The 21,933-nt window shown below is 40.6% G+C and overlaps 1 pseudogene; it reads right to left on the bottom strand.

Moving 5' to 3' along the window:
- Window positions 1–11,691: 11,691 nt before the first annotated feature.
- Window positions 11,692–21,012, bottom strand: LOC106833663 (olfactory receptor 13C7-like; annotated as a pseudogene).
- Between the last annotated feature and the right edge of the window lie 921 nt (window positions 21,013–21,933).

The raw sequence follows: 21,933 nt of genomic DNA, 5'->3' as shown, positions 1-21,933 counted from the left end.
GTCATTGGTCGATGGGCACTTGGGTTGCTTCCATGTCTTGGCTATTGTGAATAGTGCTGCAGTGAACATAGGGGTGCCTAAGTTACTTTGAATTGTTGATTTCAAGTTCTTTGAATTGACATCCAGTAGTGAGAGAGCTGGGTCACATGGTATTTCCATGTTTAGTTTTTTGAGAAATCTCCATACTGTTTTCCATAGTGGCTGCATCAGTTTGCATTCCCACCAGTAGTGTATGAGGGTTCCCTTTTCTCCACATCCTCTCCAACATTTGTTATTTTTTGTCTTGGTGATTATAGCCATTTTAACAGGTGTAAGGTGATATCTTAGTGTAGTTTTGATTTGCATTTCCCTGATGATTAGTGATCTTGAACATCTTTTCAAGTACCTGTATATCTTCTTTGGAAAAATGTCTGTTAATAGCCTCTGCCCATTTTTTGATCGGGTTGTCTTTTTGTTGTTATTCAGTTGTGTGAGTTCTTTGTATATTAAGGAGATTAACCCCTTGTCGGATGTATGATTTGCAAAATTTTCTCCCAATTGGTGTGTTATGTTTTTGTTTTGATCCATTTCCTGTGTGTTGCAGAAGCTCTTTAGTCTGATGAAGTCCCACTTGTTTATTTTTTCTTTTGTTTCCCTTGCCCGAGAAGACATCATATTTGAAAATATCCTTTTAAGTTCAATGTCAAAGAGTGTACTACCTACACTTTCTTCCAGAAGTTTTATGGTTTCAGGTTTTACCTTCAAGTCTTTGATCCATTTTGAGTTAATTTTTGTGTATGGTGTAAGATAGTGGTCTACTTTCATTCTTTTGCATGTGACTGTCCAGTTTTCCCAAAACCATTTATTGAAGAGACTAACTTTTCTCCATTGTATATTCTTAGCACTTTTGTCAAAATTAGCTGTCCAGAGATTTGGGGGTTTGTTTCTGGACTCTCAATTCTGTTCCATTGATTGATGTCTTTGTTACTGTGCACTGGCACATGCTGTTTTGATTACTATAGCTTTGTAGTATATTTTGAAGTCAGAGATTGTAATTCCTCCAGGTTTGTTCTTTTTTCTCAGGATTGCTTTAGCTATTTGGGGTCTTTAGTTGCCCAATATGAATTTTAGGATTCTTTGTTCTATTTCCGTGAAGAATGTCATTTGGATTCTGATTGGGATTGCATTGAATCTGTAGATTGCATTTTAACTACATTTATTCTTCCAATCCATGTGCATGGAATCTCTTTCCATTTATTTATGTCATCATCTATTGCTTTCAATAATGTATTATAGTTTTTGTTGAATAGGTGTCTCACTTCCTTGGTTAAATTTATTCCTAGATATTTTATTCTTTTTGTTGTGATTGTAAATGGGATTGTGTTCTTGAGTTCCCTTTCTGTTAGTTCACTATTCAAGTATAGAAATGCAACTGATTTTTGTAAGTTGATTTTGTACCCTGCAAATTTGCTGTAGTTGTCCATTATTTCTAATAGTTTTCTGATGGATTTTTTAGGGTTTTCTAGATATAAAATCATGTCATCTGCAAACGGCAAGAGTTTCACTTCTGCATTGTCCATTTGGATTCCTTTCGTTCCTTTTTCTTGCCTAATCGCTCTGGCCAAAACCCCCAGTACAAATTGAATAAGAGTGGTGAGTGTGAGCACCCTTGTCTTGTTCCTGATCTCAGGGATGGCCAGTTTTTCCCCCATTGAGTATGATGTTGGCTGTGGGTTTGTCACATATGGCCTTTATTATGTTGAGGTATTATGTTGAGGTATGTTGAGCTTCTTTCCCCATTTTGTTAAGAGGTTTTTTTGTCATAAATGGCTGTTGGATCTTGTCAACAGCTTTCTCTGTGTCTATTGAGATGATCCTGTGGATTTTATTCCTCATTTTGTTAATGTGGTGTATCACACTAATTGATTTGCAGATGTTGAATCATACCTGTGTCCCACATATAAATCCCATTTGGTCATGTTGTATGATCTTTTTAATGTATTGCTGTATTCAGGTTGCCAATATTTTGTTGAGGAATTTTGCATCTATGTTCACCAGTGATATTGACCTGTAGTTTTCCTTTTTTTGTTTCCTTGTAAGGCTTTGGGATCAGAATGATGTTGGCCTCTCAGAATGTGTTAGGAAGTGTTCCGTCTTCCCTAATTTTTTCGAATAGCTTGAGAAGGATAGGTATGAAATCCTCTTTGAATGTTTGGTAGAATTCCCCAGGGAAACCATCTTGTCTTGGACTTTTATTTTTTTGGAGGTTTTTGATTACTGTTTCAATGTCTTTACTTGTGATTGGTCTATTCAGATTCCCTATTTCTTATTGATTCAGCTTTGAGAGGTCGTAAGAGTCTAAGAATTTATCGATTTTTTTTTTAGATTATCCGATTTGTTGGCATATAGCTTTTCCTAGTATTCTCTTATAATCATTTGTATTTCTGTGGTATCCATTGTAATTTCTCCTCTTTCATTTCTAATTTTATTTATCTGAGCTTTCTCTCTTTTTTCCTTTGTAAGTCTGGCTAGCAGTTTGTCAATGTTTCTTATCTTCTCAAAGAACAAGCTCTTTGTTTCATTGATCCTTTCTACTGCCTTTTTTGTTTCAATGGCATTTATTTCTGCTCTGATTTTTATTATTTCTCTCCTTTGGAATTTAGGCATGTTTTGTTCTTTTTCTAAATCTGTTAGGTGTAGTTTGAGATTGCTTATTTGAGATTTTTCTTATTTGTTAAGGTGAACCTGTATTGCATTGAATTTCCCTCTTACTACTGCTTTTGCTGCATCTTATATGAGTTGGTATAGTATATCTTCATTTTCATTTGTCTCCAGATATTTTCTGATTTCTCCTTTAACTTCTTCAATGATCCATTGGTTGCTCAGTAGCATGTTCTTTAGTCTTCACAGCTTTGTCCCTTTCTGAGCTTTTTTCTTGTAATTAATTTCTAGTTTCATAGCATTGTGGTTGGAAAAGAAGCTTGTTATTATTTCAGTCTTCTTAAATTTATTGAGGCTTGCCTTGTTTCCCAACATATGGTCTATCCTTGAGAATGTTCTATGTGCACTTGAGAAGAATGTGTATTCTGCTGTTTTTGGATGGAATGTTCTACATATCTCTATTAAGTCCATCTGGTCTAGTTTTTCATTTAATTCCACTGTTTCCTTGTTGTCTTTCTGTCTAGATGATCTATCCATTGATGTGAGTGGAGTGTTGAGGTCCCCTACTATTATGATGGTGTTGTTAATGTCTCAATAAAGGTTTCTTAATAGTTGCTTTATGTACTTTGGTGCTCCTGTGTTGGGTGCATAGATGTGTATAAATGTTATGTCTTCTTCGTGGAGTGTCCCTTTGATCATTATATACTGTCCCTCTTTGTTTCTCTTTACCTGTCTTATCTTGAAGTCTATCTGCTATAAGTATTGTGACACCTGCTTTCTTTTGTATGCTGTTAGCCTGGAGTATCGTCTTCTGCACCTTCACTCTGAGCCTGTGTTTGTTATTGTTGCTGAGATGTGTTTCCTGGAGGCTGCATATTGTTGGGTCTTGTTCTTTAATACATCTCACCACCCTGTGTCTTTTTATTGGAGAATTCAATCCATTTACAGTTAGAGTGATTATTGGTATATGAGGGCTTAATGCTGCCATTTTTCTTCTTGTTTCCAAGTTCTCCTGCATTTCCTTTGTTTCTTGTTGCATGTATTTCAGACAACCAATTTGGCTGGTAGTTTTATGCTGAATTTCTTAGTTTTCTCTTTATTTATTATTTCTGTCTCTATTCTACTTTTTTGTTTAGTGGTTACCATGAGGTTTTTATGCAAAATCTTGTAGATGCAATAGTCTATTTATTGATGACCTCTTATTTCCTTAGACTACACTGATTTCAGTCCCTTTTCTCTTCCCCTCCTAAGTTGTTTTTGTCACATCATATTCCATCTCGTGTTGTGAGTTTGTGGTTAAAATGACAAGATTATCTTTGTTTTTGGTGTTTTCCTTCCCTTTATCTTTAATGTTTTATCTGAGTATTTGATAACCTGTTCTGATGTTCTGATTTTCTCTACCTATTTATCTCCTTACTCAGGGTTTTGTAACCCCTTTCTTCTTCTCTTTAAAATATGAGGGCTTTCTTGAGCATTTCTCATGGAGGGGGTGTCTTGTGGTGATGAACTCCCTTAGCTTTTGTTAGCTTAGCTTATCTGGGAAAATTTTTATTTCCCCATTATTTGTGAAGGATACTTTTGCTGCATAGAGTATTCTTGGCTGAAAGTTTTTGTCTTGCAGAATTTTGAATATATCATTCCACTCTATTCTAGTCTGTAAGGTTTCTGCTGAGAAATCCACTGAAAACCTGATAGAGGTTCCTTTTTAAGTTATTTTCTTCTTCCTTGCTGCCCTTAGTATTTTTTCTTTGTCATTGACTTTTACTTGCTTCACTACTATATGCCTTGCAGAAGGTCTCTTTACATTGACATAGTTAGGAGATGTAGTGGCGTCTTTCATGTGGATTTCCATCTTCCTCCTCAGATTTTGGAAGTTCTCTGCTATTATTTCTCTGAACAAGATTTCTGCTCCATTCTCCTTCTCTTCTCCCTCTTGAATACCTGTAATTCTTATGTTGCATTTCCTAGTTGAGTCAGATATTTATCGGAGATTTTCTTCATTTCTTTTTAGTCTTAGTTCTCTCTCCTCCTCCATCTGAAGCATTTCTATATTTCTGTCCTCAATGTTGCTGACTCATTCCTGCAAGATCTCTGCTCTAACATTCAGGGAATCCATATTCTGCTTTATCTCATCCACTGTATATTTCATATCCACTATTTCTAATTAGTTCTCCTTATAGTTTCAATCTTTTTTGTGAAGTAGCTCCTGAACTCGTTGAATTGTCTATCTGCATTCTCTTTCAACTCTTTGAGTTTTTTAATGATAGCTATTTTGAATTCTCTGTCATTTGGGTTGTAGACTTTTGTGTCTTCTGGATTGATTTCTGGTTACTTGTCATTTTCCTTTTGGAGATTTAATATATTTTTTCATACTGCTAGATGGTGCTGATTTGTGTTTTCACATTGTGGTAGTATTTGATCACTGCTTCCACCTGTCACCACTAGGTAGGGGTCAAGAGATGCATATTTTGAGCCCACTATGATTGACAGAGACAGCTCCCAGGTGCTGGACCAGGGCACTGGGTGGGGGGAAAGCTACTTTCTTTCTCCTGCACATTCTTGGGGCTTCTCACTCTGCCCTTGCTATCTGCTCTCCTGGATGCTGGCTGGCTTGGTGAAGATATCCCCATGATAGTTAGTCACCTCTGTGGCAGACTTTCCCCTGGGCTGTGAGGGACCTCAGAGATCTATGGTGTTCCCACAGAGATCACCCTCCCACCTTCTTTCCTCCCAGAGGCCACAGGGAATCCCTGGGTTGCTGTCCTTTGGAGAGGAAGAGAAGTGTTCTCTTACCTCATTCCACTTCCTTGTGGGGACCTCCAGCACCACGACCATCCGAAGTATGGCTGAGTGGGTCTCTCAGATGTCTTCTGTGCTGTGTAGATGTCCTCTGTTGGAATATGAATGTCCTTTTTGTTGTATCTTTGAGGGGAGAGTTTGTGGGGAGAGCTCACTCTGCCATGATGCTGACATCACTCCTCTGCCTTCAACTGGGTCGCCACTGCCACCTCCTCAGCCTCCACAGTAATTTCCCCCTGGAAATACTACCTCTAAGTATAATAATTTTATTCTTCCTAAGTTTGCTTAAAATTGAATAAGCTCATATTATCTCTGTAACAAAATTTGTCCACAAAAAAAATAACTTGGTATGGTGAAATTTTCATAAGAAAACCAAACACAATTGTTGAAAACATATAAATTAAGCAGACATAAATGGAATAAAAGTTTATAAGTGAACCCTTTAAATAATTTCCCCAAATATTTTTAGGCAACCTAAAACTTTAAAGTTTTTCTAGGTTAAATTAAATAATGGGAACTCAATGAATGTCTAAATCACTTCCAAATAAGTTTGTCCACTGGCTTCCTTTACAAAACAACTAAAGCTATTTGGATCTATTGGCAAATATGTTTTGTGTCACATTAGAAAACTTACTATGAAGGAAATATATTTTTAGGAATTATAAGGGAAACATCTTTGTATGCAAGGTAAGTAAGATATCTGTTTTTGGTTAGAAACGTATAAGGTATGGAGATACATTTTTCTTGAGGAAAAAAGAAAATTGTAGAAAGTTTGTGAAGCAGAAATCATTGAAAAGAAATTTTATATGTGATCAAGCTGAATAAGATTAAATAAAATTGCTATGAGTTTTTTAAAAAGCTGTAATCTTAATAGGGTACTTGTGTAAAACTGGAACTTAACATCCTTTCATCTGCTAAGGGTAGAAATCTTTCTTGGACTATTGGTCTGATCCTGATGAGAGATGGTGAAAGGTTTTTCCTTACCTTTTTGTGTTTTGTCAAAATTTTTTCTTGTGATTTATGTTAAAAGCTGAGTCTTTTCTACTACAAAGAGCTAAGGTTTTTGAGCTATGTAATCTTCTATATTTATCTTTGTCACTTTGGTTAAATGGATAATTAAGTATTGTTTTATAATTTTCTGTGATCTTATTTGGTCAAACATTCAAAATTTTTTGATATTTTTGACAAACTTTCCCCAAATCAAATTGTAAATAAAGTCTTTTTGACCTGAAAGCAACTTTGGGAATTTCCAGAGGGCCCCTGGGACTTCTCAAAGGATTTGTTCTCTCTTATAAAAACGGAGATGTCAAACTAATGAGGCTTATTTGATATGCCAAATTATGTGGGAAGCATTGTCAAATAAATGATGATAAACCTTCTTATATTATATTATATTATATTATATTATATTATATTATATTATATTATATTAGTGAATGTTATTAAAATAAATGTTCTAGAGATTGTACGAAAGTTCTGATATATTCTGGTATATTGTTATCAGTCATAAATGACCAAATTTATTTGTCAACTATGTTATAATGAATGTTCACCACATCTTTAACCATTCCTATTTTTATGTCTTTTGTTATTTACAGACAGTTATTATTTTACTCTGGTGCTTTTGCAAATATGTTTTATCTTCAATGAAGTTCCTGGAAAATATCCTGACAAATACTCTAAAATGCAGATGTAGGATAACTTTAAGACCATCACACTGAATTGGGTTGAAAGAACCCCTTTTTCTCCTCTCCTTTGAGAAAACGTATCTTTACAACAAGGGTTGAAACATTTATCTTTTTTCCCTACCTGATTCCTCTAGAATTTGGAAACTCCTAAGTAATCCTTTCAAGAAAATATATGTATTTGCATAAATTCAATGAGAATCTGTTCTCCTTATAATAGAACACGATTGGAAATATTTGCTGTATTAGCAAATATACCATTACTTTGGCTGGAATTTCATATTCAAGAGAGATATACATAGACTCAGATATTTACTATGCTTATCTTTTATAAAAATGGGATAATCATGGAAAGAAAAAAATGTTTTTACCTTTGCACATATTAAATTTTAGTCCTATTTATTATCCTTAAGATTTAGTTATACATCTGTAAGCTGTACTGGATCCTAAGTTCTAGCTTCCTTAAATGTCTGGCTATGTCTCTTCAAACTAATGTTTCCAATTTTCTTATTGCCCTTGAACCTCTTAGAAAGGGACTATACCAGGTCCTCCTCACTACCCAGGGATTTGAAACTTGGGTACACATCTCAGCCCTAAAGAAGCCTCCTCCTGACATCTAGTCCTGAACAAATGCTGGAGACTTCCAGGACAAGCTGACTGGGAGGAGAGGCAGCCGACATCTGAGGTGGACAGCTTTCCCAGGGTGACTGAACCAGGCCTGTGTGCCTTTTTCTAGTTGTTGCTTCTCCTCTCTTTTGTGGAGGGGCAATGCCCTTGTCCACATGCCCCAGGCCCCTGCAAAGGGGGAACCCTCTTCTTTTGATTATGGCCTTTTGGAAACAGCCTCATCACAATCCCATGACAAATTAATCTTTCCACTTGCTGTTTCTAAAGAGTTAGAAGGTTCCGAATTCACAGAAATTTTTCTTTCATCTGGACTATTAACTCACTCTGGATTCTTATCCAAATTCACAGTATCTGGATTTACAACCTTACAGACTATATAATTGGATGACATTTAGCTCCAAACAGTTCTTTCAAGATAACAATACTGTTTAAATATGTTTTTAAAGTTATACTGTTTTTGCAGAGAGTTCATCAGCTATTGCTTCATGTTTATTCCTGCACTGTGTCTTCATGCTCTCAGTTTGAGTGTGCTTTACTTTTAATTCTGTTTTGTATAACTATTTTTAAGTCACCTGCCAAAACTTTGATGCTAACTTACCTCTTTGAGATGATCTCCAATGCTTATGATCTTGATAGAATATGGGCTTTCAATATGAAGTTCCTGAGAATCCCTCCTACTTCTCCTTGAAAATGAATGTGACCTCAATAGGTTTCCAGTCTGTACACTTTCCCTCTGACGTGAGACACGACACCCAGGAAAGTTTCTTTCTAGCATTGAGGGACAAAAGGCCATTGAATGTGGAAAAACCTGACTCTTGATCAGTGATGCTTTTGAAGAAAGATTTTGATCAAAAGGAGAAATTTAGTAAAGGGAAATTTCATTTAAAATGGAGTCAGGAGTCCAGAAGAGGGAGTTCTTACACAGTACCACTTGAGGTCAATTACAGGAAAGATTGTCAATTACAGACCCCAACAGAAAGAAGTCCTCAACAGGAAGAATGTCAATGACAGACTCTAACAAGAAAAGACATACATTGCATCCCCAAGAAGAAATTGACTTCCCCCAGAAACTCAGCTAGTGAGAAACTGTAATCACCCTGAACTTGCACTTTCCACCAATGAACATTTTTTTCAAAACAATCCCTCCCAACTTCCTCCCTTTTCTCTATAAAATAATATTCCTCTCCTTTGTTTGCTGGTCTTGCCTATGACTTTTGCTATAGCCTGCTTGTCCTGAATTGCAAATCTTTGCTATTCCTGAATAAACCCATTTTACTAGTACAATAACTGCCTGCTTTATTTTTTTAGGTTAACGATAGTTTTTTTTCTCCCTGGAAAGATATAGCACCCATGCTCTAAACTTTGCCCTTTGTCCCTCAGTCCAGGGAGCCACTGTTTTATCCTCTCTAGAGAATAAACTTCTTGATGGGGTAGGTAAGGAACAGTTGGCCAGTGTCACGGAATGAGGGAGGGGTATAGGGACACTGTTTCTTATAAACTTTTTACCTAATCCTTCTTATTTTAGCAGCACTCCCTTCACCCCTGGTCCTAGAGGGACCTGGTATAGTGAGTTTTTCTGTGCTGGAAATCTGGTTGTCACTCAACTCTCTTAGTTTCTGGCTTAGGATTTGGCTCTGTCTGATCTGGTATGGAAATGACCACTAGTCCATCCAATTTGAAGACTTCAAAATGTTATCACTCTGATGTCTCACTTCTTCTCCTCAACTTAAAAAACATTAAACAAAATAAAAATCTTTTCTCTAGTTTTCACGAATTTCATGAGGCAGATACAGGTATGAAAATCAATGAGGTTAAGTAAAAATTCTGTAGATCTCACTTTGAATCGTATGGAATATATATACTTATATATATGATTGTATACATATTTATATATATATGATTAAATACTTCATTCATACATACATATAATTCAAATATAGGAAATATGTGTATATCCTAGCTCTTTCCACTGAAAAGTTCTTGAAACTATAATAAACTCAATAGCACCCCTAATACCCAGATTGTGGTTTCTCAATACTATTCCCCACTGAAAGAAACAAAAGCTCCTTAGAAAAAAATGTTGCTTCCATGTTGGAGAGGAACTGTTGAGCCTGAAACATCTCAACATACCAGAAAGCAAGGAAGCCATCAAAGATACTAGGGTCATGTCAAAAGATCTCAGGAATCAAAGGCTCAAAACTACACTACAATGAAAAGAAATTCATGTTTCTAGATCTAATCACCAATTTGTAAGAAATACAAGGACAGACACTACAGGACAATAATCAGCAAAATTCAGGCTGTGGTAAACTCTATGGTTTCCCATAGTGGGAAATGATTCCTTCCCAAAAAAGTAAATTAAAACAGAAAGCGATAGAAGAAGAGAGAAATATGGATTAAAAGGGTCTAATCATAATGTATAGTCTTATTCGGATTTTGGTTCAAATAAACACTTTGAAATAAATAAAACATTTATAAGACATTTGGGGAAATATAAATGCTGGATAATTCCCAATATCAAGGAATTACTGTTGAGCTTTAGGTATGATAATGTTAAACTATTTATATTTTACAAGAATACTAATCATTTTTAGAGATCAATACTGAAATATTTAAGGATGAAATGTTATGATAATCTGGGATTTGTTTTGGAATAATCCAACAGAGGGAGAAATAATTCATGAGGGAATGGATGAACAAGTTTGGCCATGAACAGTTCATCCCTGGATCTGGGAGATGAATGCCAAAGGATTCATTTTATTATTTTCTCTACTTTCGTGTAGGTTTAAATCTTCCCATAAAACAAAAGAAAAACGACTTTTCAAAGTCTTAGCTAGTGTATTGCAGGCTCTGTTTCTGTTTTCACATGAGTGTGGTTCTCTTTGTGCATTTGATTGCCATCTCTTTCTGCAGACCAGCTTTCTCTCTCTTACAAGGCACATGACCACATCAATCCTGCCTTTATGTGGTCTCTAAGTTCAAGAGCTCTATGCCAACTAACAAGGGTCTCTATATCCAAATTCCAAATTTCTTGGAGAGAAAGTATGATTAGCCCAGTTGGGGTAAAGTGTCCAGTCATCCCTGGCCAGGAAAAGGGGCATAACTGTCCTGTCATCAGGTGCTAATGGAGGAGGCATTCTACCTCTGGCAGGGCTTTCTAACCAATATGCCAGTCTCCCGATATGCCAGGCTCAGAGTCCCCCTGCTCACTAAGCAGGACATGTAGTGACCTCAGCCCCCAGGTGAATTGCCTTCAGCCATGAGTAGACTCATCCACTTACCTCAGGGTGCCAAACAAATCCCATTATTTTCTTTGAGTTCCCTGGCAAGAAAAAGATTGGGAAACACTGAACTAGGGAGGTGGGCAGGGTGGGGATTGGCAGGACAATTTCAAAAAAATTGTCTACAATAGAAAGCAAAGTTCAAGGTTATAACCACGGTAAGTACAGGAGCTGGAATCCAACCACGGTCTGGTTCCAAAGCTTCTGATGCTAACACTACATTATGCTGCCTCACCCAACGATCTCCATGATTCTTGCTAAGTATTGCCAGCACCCATAGAACTCTCTGAAAAGAGAACACACGTGTTACTTGAGCGTTGGAGTTTGCATGGTGTTACAGTTTGGGTTTGCTGGGAAGCGGAGTCTGAGATGGGGGTGCAGGAGGTTTATTAGGAAGTGCTCTTGGGATCAACACTGATGGAGGGGAGGATAAGGAAGTAGGATTGGGCAGAGGGGGAAATTGGGCTGTGATGCAGTCTCAACAAAGGCCTGTCAACCCCATGGGGAACTCTGGCCCTAGGATGGCCCTTCAGAGCTGTCCTGAGTTGTGGCAAGACATTTATGTCCCTCCATCAATCAGTCATTGGATCTGGGGTGTCCCAAAGAAGTGGGCATGACCTTGGGTGAGTCAGCTGTCTTCAGCTCAGAGCCCTCTTTAGCTAACTCCCGAAGACGTCTGACAGCTGGAAGCCATCTGCCAGTAGCACCTTCAGCAGCTGGAGGAACACGTCCTTCAGTCCTACAGAAGGATCTGGAAGGGGAACCAGGCACAGTCCTCTAAGTCAAAACTAGTAAGATGAAGTATGTGTAAGAGAAATTTTGTTCTGCAACTATGTTTCATTTTAAGTCAATTCTTAACTTACAAATGGTTGGAATTTATCCCAAGTTGATGCCGTCCTCTCTATAGTGAGATAAGAGGGTGTAGATGGGCTCTGTGCTCAATAGGAAAAGGCAAATTCACACCAGCATGGGACAGATAATACTGGGTTTGAAAAAGTGAAACAGGAACATAACCCTGGGCTCCTACAGCCTGAGAGACTGTTGAAGGGGCCACACAGGCAGTGAGTGGTGTGCACGTTTCTGCCCAGTATGGGCAGGAGAGCACCTGCAGGGCTGAAGAGAGTGGCAGGCCATGTCTCAGACAGGAGGAGCCCGGGATACTTGAGCAAGGAGTGTTTGTCTCCATCAGAAAGTTTTGATTCTCAGGAAAAAATAGACATCCAATTGCCTCAAGGAAAAAGAGACATTCGAAGTTCTCTCCCTTGCAATATCTTTGCCCCCTTTTGTGTTTCTACTGCCTGAGACCCTCACACATTTTACTTCTGGACCTCTTGTCAGGTTCACAGTGAACTGGCTCCACCGTTCAGTTTTGTCATCCAGGTCTCCTCAGTCAGCCACCTTGCTCCATCTTCTGCTGGTCACATCTTACCATCCTGACTCCAGCCTCCCTCAGCTTGCTGTGGTAGCCCTGCTCTGCTCTCCCCCTACAGGTCCATCCTTTAACTCCCCAGAATGTAGGGCCAGACTGTGAACTTAAACAAGACTTACTGAGGGAAGGAAAATGAAACTCTGAGTGCTCCCAGGCTAAGATCCTCCACACACGTGTTGCAAGATCTGGCCTACTTGCCCTCAAAGGAAATGCCTTACGTGAAATCGACTTGGTCCCAACTCCTCTGAGTGTCAGGGAAAGGAAAAATGCCAGCTGCATTCTCATCTCCAATCTCAGCCCTGCCACCAAGGAAAATAAAATTTGAAGATGTGCCATTTCATCTATAATAAGGATAATTTTTTATACTGTTATGTCATGACGTTTTGCCCTACATCGTCTTCAGTGCTTCCTTTCCAGAGTAGGATCTTGGACCTTTACATAACACAAAGGTACGCAAAGCTATTTTTCAAAACAAAGGAATAACCTTCTGACAAAGGTAAATTCAGATTTGCACAGTAGAGAATCATAAAAATCACTACTTGTGTTTTCAGCAGCCTTCCACTTCCATCCTCTCAAGTCACATTCCCATTAGGTTTTAGGTTTCATCATTTTTAACAATTGGGTCCAGTAACAGCCAAAGTTCTCCATTACATGTGTAAGTCAATTTTCTGGTAATCATTCTTCAGGTGTATCTTCTTTAGGGGATACATTCTTCTGAGATTTGTGGGTGAGAGCAGCCAAGAGGCACAGAACTACAGGGACATCTCTCCTCCAAACATCACTGGGGGAAGCATTTCTGACTTACCAGGTTCTTCACAGCAGCCTTCACATCCTTGTTCCTCAGGCTGTAGATGATGGGGTTGAGTGTAGAGGTCAGCACTCCATAGAAGAGGGAAATAAGCTTGTCTGAAAGGTCCTGTTTGTCTGCCCCCAGTGGGTCCTTGGACTTGGACTTCCCGTACATTAAGAGGATGGTCCCATAGAAGATGACCATGACCAGGAGGTGGGAAGAGCAGGTGGAGAGAACCTTTTTCCTCCCCTCAGCTAAGGGGATCTGCAGGATGGTAACAATGACAGGTAGCAATGATAGCAATGAACACATAAGGAGACAAAAATGAACAGGACTGGGGTTGCAAGGAAGATCACATTTGTCACTACCAGACTGATCTCATTCAAGGAGATGTTAGCGCTGGCCAACTTCAGGACAGCTGAGATCTCACAGGTGAAGTGGTTGATGATGTTATTCCCATAGCAGGGCAGCTTCATCACAAAGGATGTTTGAACCATGGAGGCAGCACTTTCAGCTGCATAGGCGCCTGCAGCCATGGCACATAGGCAGGCTTGCTCATGACCATAGAGTATCTAAGGGGGTTGCAGATGGCCACACAGTAGTCAAACGCCATCATGTCCAGGAGCACACACTCTGGCTCCCATGGCAAAAGAGAGAATCATCTGGACGGCATAGCCTGAGAAGGAGATAGTTTTCCTAGGGGTCAGGAAGCTATCAAGAATGGGGGGGAGAGGGGGAGAGGAGCCAAGATGGCGCCGTGAGTAGTCCTCTTTGTCTCTCGCCCTTCGAGTCTACAATTATTTGGACACTTATCGCTTGACAAAGGATATCCAGACAGCATCTCAGGACGTCTGAGACACCCACGCGACTATACATCGGAAGGCGGATGGACTTTCCTCCGGGAGGATGTGGAAATAGGTGAGGGCTCTCCGACCCCGACGGGCAGCCTGGTACCCGCAAGCGGCTTTCTTCCAACGGACGCCCCCAGAGGATCCACGCACGTCTAGGGCAGGAGCGAGAACACAACAGAGGAGCGACGGTGGAAACAGGTGACCAGAACCCTACCTAAACCCCCTGCAATTACTCCTAAACGCAGAGGGAAACTTTGGAGTTGCACACCTGAGCCCGCGGGGAGAGTCTCTCCCCGCCATTGGCGGGGGGATCCAGCCTGGTGCTCGGGGCGCCCGGAGGGTCCCAGAGAGAGACACGGAGGGCACGGAGATCTCCCAGCTGCCGTTGCCCGCCCCGTGGGACTAGGGATTGCCGGAGATCTCGGAGAGGACCGGGGCGGGGGGAATTTTCAAAGGCCGGTCCTGCGACCCGGAGGGGAAGCGCCGGAACTCCGCCCAGGCAGCAGACAAAACCCTCTGCCTGCGGTTAGCAGAGGGGCCACGCCCAGCATTCACGCTCCGGCAGAGGCCCGGAGAGAAGCCCTGAGGGCGGGGCGACCCCCAGCTGCCGTTGCCCGCCCCGTGAGGCTAGGGATTGCCGGAGATCTCGGAGAGGACCGGGGCCGGGGGAATTTTCAAAGGCCGGTCCTGCGACCCGGAGGGGAAGCGCCGGAACTCCGCCCAGGCAGCAGACAAAACCCTCTGCCTGCGGTTAGCAGAGGGGCCACGCCCAGCATTCACGCTCCGGCAGAGGCCCGGAGAGAAGCCCTGAGGGCGGGGCGACCCCCAGCTGCCGTTGCCCGCCCCGTGGGGCTAGGGATTGCCGGAGATCTCGGAGAAGACCGGGGCGGGGGGAACTTTCAAAAGGCCGGTCCTGCGACCCGGAGGGGAAGCGCTGGAGCTCCGCCCAGGCAGCAGACAAAACTCTCTGTTTGCTATTAGCAGAGGGGCCACGCTGAGCATTCACGGCTCCGGCAGAGGCCCGGAGAGAAGCCCTGAGGGCGGGGCGACCCCCAGCTGCCGTTGCCCACCCCGTGAGGCTAGGGATTGCCGGAGATCTCGGAGAGGACTGGGGCTGGAGAGAGCTCCAGAGACCCAGCTTAGTAGCCTAGGGGGAAACCCTACAGGCTCACAGCAGCCTTAGGGAAAGCCTCTGCACAGCACCAGTAGAAGGCACCCAGCCGCCAGCCACAAGGCTGGAAGACCCCAGGGCAAAAGCAGCATAACTAGGTGTACTAACCACAGACTGTAGAAGATGCCAATAGCTCTCCTGCGACCTATAGAGGACAAGTGAGATTTGGTGGGTGCCGACAGCAACGGAGCGACAAATATAAGTGATCCCACCCCTGGCTGCTGGAAAAGCCCATAACACCGTTGCAGACCCCAAGGAGAGAGCACATCTAGGTGGGCTGCAACAGTAGGCACCTGCAGCCTGAAGCCCCCCTGTGATGGCCCCCACAGCAGAGGAGGGAATCCAAAGGGCCACTGTGGCTACGAAGAGGGGCCCAGGCCCAGTTAGCAACTACGGACAGGGTTCCTGGTTGGTGAAATATAAACAGCTGCTCCTCCCACCGCAGCAGCTGAAACAAGTGAAAGGAGCAACTAAACTCTATCTCCATGCGGAGGCACAAATCAACAACATCAAGCAATATGAAAAAATACATCAAATCTCCAGAACAGAAAGAAAGCAACAAATACACAGAAAACAATCCCAAAGAAAATGAGATGTATAACCTAAATGACGATGACTTCAAAACAGCCATCATTAAGATTCTCAATGAGTTAAGAGAGAATTCTGACCGACAACTCAACGAGTTCAGGAGCTATGTCACAAAAGAGTTTGATACGATAAAGAAGAACCAAACAGAAATATTGGAAATGAAGAACACAATAGAGGAGATTAAGAAAAATCTAGATGCTCTGAACAGTAGGGCCGATAATATGGAGGAAAGAATTAGCAATTTGGAAGATGGCAATATAGAATTGTTGCAGGCAGAGGAGGAGAGAGAAGCAAGACTTAAAAGAAATGAAGAAACTCTCCGAGAATTATCAGACACAATTAGGAGATGCAACGTAAGGATTATAGGTATACCAGAGGGAGAAGAGAAGGAGAAAGGGGCAGAAAACCTATTCAAAGAAATAATGGCTGAGAACTTCCCAAATCTGGTGAGGGAGATGGATCTTCAGGTGACAGAAGCCAATAGATCTCCAAACTTTATCAATGCAAGAAGACCAACTCCACGGCATATAGTAGTGAAGCTAGCAAGAGTCAACGACAAGGAGAAAATATTAAGGACAGCCAGGCAAAAGAAACTAACCTACAAAGGAACCCCCATCAGGCTATCAGCAGATTTCTCAGCAGAAACTTTACAGGCTAGAAGAGAGTGGAATGATATATTCAAAAATCTGAAGGACAAAAATCTACAGCCGAGAATTCTCTACCCAGCGAAAATATCCTTCAAATACGATGGAGAAATAAAAACTTTCCCAGACAAACAAAAATTAAGGGAGTTCATTGCCACAAAACCTCCTCTTCAGGAAATCCTCAGGAAAACCCTCTTTCCTGAAAAATCCAAAAAAGGAAAGGGGCTACAAAACCAAGAGCAGAGGAGATAAGTAGAAGGACAACAACAGAGAGTAGTAGCTCTACATCAGAACAGATTAAACCATGGGACGAGAAACAAAGGAAACTGAAGAAAACCGGAAAACAAGACACAAAATGGGAGTGGTAGGCCCCCACGTCTCAATAATCACTCTAAATGTAAATGGATTGAACTCCCCAATCAAAAGACACAGAGTGGCAGGATGGATCAAAGAACAAGATCCAACAATATGCTGCCTCCAGGAAACACACCTCAGCCCCAAAGACAAACACAGACTCAGAGTGAAGGGATGGAGAACAATACTCCAAGCTAATAATGAACAAAAGAAAGCAGGTGTCGCTATACTAATATCAGACAAGGTAGATTTCAAAGCAAAACAGATAAAGAAAGATAAAGAGGGACAGTATATAATGATAAAAGGGACTCTCCACCAAGAAGACATAACACTTATAAATATATATGCACCCAACACAGGAGCACCAAAATTTGTAAAGCAACTCTTAATAGAACTAAAAGAAGACATCAACAACAACACAATAATAGTAGGGGACCTCAACACACCATTAACACCAATGGACAGAACATCCAGACAGAAAATCAACAAGGAAATAATAGAATTAAATGAAAAATTAGACCAGATGGACTTAATAGATATATATAGAACACTTCATCCAAAAACAGCAGGTTACACATTCTTCTCAAGTGCACATGGAACATTCTCAAGGATTGACCATATTTTGGGAACCAAAGCAAACATCAATAAATACAAGAGAGTTGAAATAATATCAAGCATCTTTTCTGATCATAACGCTATTAAACTAGAAATCAACTACAAGAAAAAAGCAGAGAAAGGTGCAAAAATGTGGAGACTAAACAACACGCTTCTCAACAAACAATGGATCATTGAAGAAATTAAAGAAGAAATCAAATATTATCTGGAGACAAATGAAAATGAGAACACGACATACCAAATCATTTGGGATGCAGCAAAAGCAGTCCTAAGAGGGAAATTCATCGCAATACAGGCTCACCTCACTAAACAAGAAAAAGCTCACGTAAGCAACCTCAAACGACACCTAACAGAACTAGAAAAAGAAGAACAAACAAAGCCCAGAGTCAGTAGAAGGAGGGAAATAATAAAAATAAGAGCAGAAATAAACGATATTGAAACAAAAAAGACAATAGAAAGGATCAATGAAACAAAGAGTTGGTTCTTCGAAAGAATTAACAAAATTGACAAACCCCTAGCCAGACTCACCAAGAAAAGAAGAGAGAAAGCGCAAATTAATAAAATCAGGAATGAGAGAGGAGAAATCACAACAGATACCAATGAAATACAAGAGATCATAAGAGAATACTATGAAAAACTATATGCCAACAAATTGAACAACCTGGAAGAAATGGACAAATTCCTAGACTCCTACAATCTCCCCAAACTGAATCAGGAAGAAATGGAGAATCTGAATAGACCAATCACAAGAAAGGAAATAGAAACGGTAATCAAAAACCTTCCCAAAAACAAGAGTCCAGGACCAGACGGCTTCTCTGGAGAATTCTACCAAACATTCAAAGAAGACTTAATACCTATTCTCCTCAAACTGTTCCAGAAAATTGAGAAAGATGGAGAACTCCCTAACACATTCTATGAAGCCAACATCACTCTGATCCCCAAACCTGACAAGGACAACACAAAGAAGGAGAACTACAGGCCGATATCACTGATGAACATAGATGCAAAAATCCTCAACAAAATTTTGGCAAACCGATTACAGCAATACATCAAAAAGATTATACACCATGATCAAGTGGGATTTATACCAGGGACACAGGGATGGTTCAACATCCGCAAGTCAATCAACGTGATACACTACATCAACAAAATGAAAAACAAAAACCACATGATCATCTCAATAGACGCAGAGAAAGCATTCGACAAGATCCAACACCCATTTATGATAAAAACCCTCAGTAAAATGGGTATAGAAGGAAAGTACCTCAACATAATAAAGGCCATATATGATAGACCCACAGCCAACATCATACTCAATGGACAAAAGCTGAAAGCCATCCCTCTGAGGACAGGAACAAGACAAGGGTGCCCACTTTCACCACTCCTATTCAACATAGTACTGGAGGTGCTGGCCAGAGCAATTCGGCAGGAAAAAAAAATAAAAGGAATCCAAATAGGTAACGAAGAAGTAAAACTCGCGTTGTTTGCAGACGACATGATCTTATACATAGAAAACCCCAAAGAATCCACAGAAAAACTATTAGAAATAATCAACAAGTACAGCAAAGTAGCAGGGTATAAAATTAACGTGCATAAATCAGTAGCATTTCTATACACTAACAATAAACTAACAGAAAAAGAACTCAAGAACTCTATCCCATTCACAATCGCAACGAAAAGAATAAAATACCTTGGGATAAACTTAACCAAGGAAGTGAAGGATCTATACAATGAAAACTACAAGACTTTCTTGAAAGAAATTGACGATGACATAAAGAGATGGAAAGACATTCCTTGCACATGGATTGGAAGAATAAACATAGTTAAAATGTCCATACTACCCAAAGCAATATACAGATTCAATGCTATCCCAATCAGAATCCCAAGAACATTCTTCACAGAAATTCAACAAACAATCCTAAAATTCATATGGGGGAACAAAAGACCACGAATTGCTAAAGCAATCTTGAGCAAGAAAAACAAAGCCGGCGGAATCACAATCCCTGATTTCAAAACATACTACAAAGCTACAGTGATCAAAACAGCATGGTACTGGTACAAAAACAGGTGCACAGATCAATGGAACAGAATTGAAAGCCCAGAGATAAAACCACACATCTATGGACAGCTAATCTTCGACAAAGGAGCAGAGGGCCTACAATGGAGAAAAGAAAGTCTCTTCAACAAATGGTGCTGGGAAAACTGGACAGCCACATGCAAAAGATTGAAAATCGACCATTCTTTTTCACCACACACCAAAATAAACTCAAAATGGATCAAAGACCTAAAGATTAGGCCTGAGACAATAAGTCTTTTGGAAGAGAATATAGGTAGTACACTCTTTGACATCAGTTTCAAAAGAATCTTTTCGGACACTGTAACTCCTCAGTTGAGGGAAACAATAGAAAGAATAAACAAATGGGACTTCATCAGACTAAAGAGCTTCTTCAAGGCAAGGGAAAACAGAATTGAAACAAAAAAACAGCTCACTAATTGGGAAAAAATATTTACAAGCCACTTATCCGACAAAGGGTTAATCTCCATAATATACAAAGAACTCACACTGCTTAACAACAAAAAAACAAACAACCCGATCAAAAAATGGGCAGAGGACATGAACAGACATTTCTCAAAAGAAGATATGAATATGGCCAATAGACACATGAAAAGATGTTCATCATCGCTAATCATCAGGGAAATGCAAATCAAAACTACACTAAGATATCACCTTACCCCCGTTAGATTGGCAAAAACATCCAAAACCAAGAACGACAAATGTTGGAGAGGTTGTGGAGAAAGAGGAACCCTCATACTCTGTTGGTGGGAATGCAAACTGGTACAGCCACTATGGAAAACAGTATGGAGATTTCTCAAAAAGTTAAAAATAGAAATACCCTATGACCCAGCCATCCCATTACTGGGTATCTATCCTAAGAACCTGATATCAGATATCTCAAGAGTCCGTTGCACCCCTATGTTCATCGCAGCATTATTTACAATAGCCAAGACGTGGAACCAGCCTACATGCCCAGAAACTGATGATTGGATAAAGAAGATGTGGTATATATACACAATGGAATACTACTCAGCCATAAAAAAAGACGAAATTGGCCCATTCACAACAATGTGGATGGACCTCGAGGGCATTATGTTAAGCGAAATAAGTCAGTCAGAGAAAGACGAACTCTATATGACTCCACTCATAGGTGGAAATTAGTATATTGAGAAGGAGATCTGATCGGTGGTTACCAGGGAAAAGGGGGGGTGGGGGGAGGGCACGGAGGGGGTAGTGGTGCACCCACAACATGACTAACAAAAATGTACAACTGAAATTTCACAAGCCTGTAATCCATCATAACATTAATAAAAAAAAAAAAAAAAAAAAGAATGGGGGGGAGAGGGGGACTGAGGAGGTTGTGTAACAGATGCTCGGGAAGGAGAGACTTCCCAGGAAGAAGTACATGGGTGTGTGCATGTGAGAGACAAACACAGTTACCAGGTTGAGGACCCCATTGCCCAGCAGGATCATCAGGTACATCAGCAGAATGAGCACAAAGAACGTTTTCTCCAGCTTTGGGTGGGCTGAGAGGCCCAGCAGAATAAACTCTGTCACGGAGGCAGTCTGGTTGGCATTTTCCGTGGTGTGTCTCCTCTTTCAACTGAAGAAAATACTCAGAGATCCAAACTCAACATTCTTTGCCTCGCATAGGTCTAGGGCATCTGGTCTGGAGTTCCAGTCAGGCTGAGGGATTTGCAAACAGTTCTGAAAGTCCACAGTCTCTATTTCATTCCAGGAAAAAGGAGCAAGAAAATCAGAAATTACTTTGGGGGCATAGGACTTCAAATTTACAGTGTTTAAAATGATGATTCTGATAATTTAATGCATTTGATCAGAGACAAGACACAAAACACATTAATTTTAGTGGTTCTGTGTCCTATAGGGCAGTTCATCTCATTAAACTTTGATCAGAAAAGTGACTTTCAGTTTGCTCCATGTTCTCCCACTTTGGGCCAGGTACTAGTGAAATGATTAGTTGTGAATACTCACTTTATTTCTTCTCTCCAGACCATTGTCACATAAAGTATACTTGCTGTTTCCAAGATCTCCCTTCTCATGGGCAAGACCAACTCCAGGGTTTTCCATCCATCTGTCTGTCCATCTGTTCATCCATCCGTTGATCATCCATCCATCCATCCATCCATCCATCCATGTCTGAACATCCAACCACCAAACACTCGTTGATCACCCAGTACGTGGGTGTGACAATTCCTCTCAGGAACAGGAGTGACTCACGGCCCAGGCTAAGGTGGATTCACAACCTGGCAGAGAGGGGAAATAGAAGGGTTCAGGAGAGGCCAGAACATCCACAACAGGACTCAGGGTATTCGCGGGAACAGGAGCCAAGGGAGGTTCCTTTGGTGATACAGAATCCAGTTGTGCATTTATGGACAAAAGGAG

The sequence above is a fragment of the Equus asinus genome, chromosome 10, assembly GCF_041296235.1.
Source record: "Equus asinus isolate D_3611 breed Donkey chromosome 10, EquAss-T2T_v2, whole genome shotgun sequence".
Classification (NCBI taxonomy): domain Eukaryota; kingdom Metazoa; phylum Chordata; class Mammalia; order Perissodactyla; family Equidae; genus Equus; species Equus asinus.
Note: the sequence above shows the minus strand (reverse complement) of the source record. Positions and strands in the feature narration are given on the sequence as shown.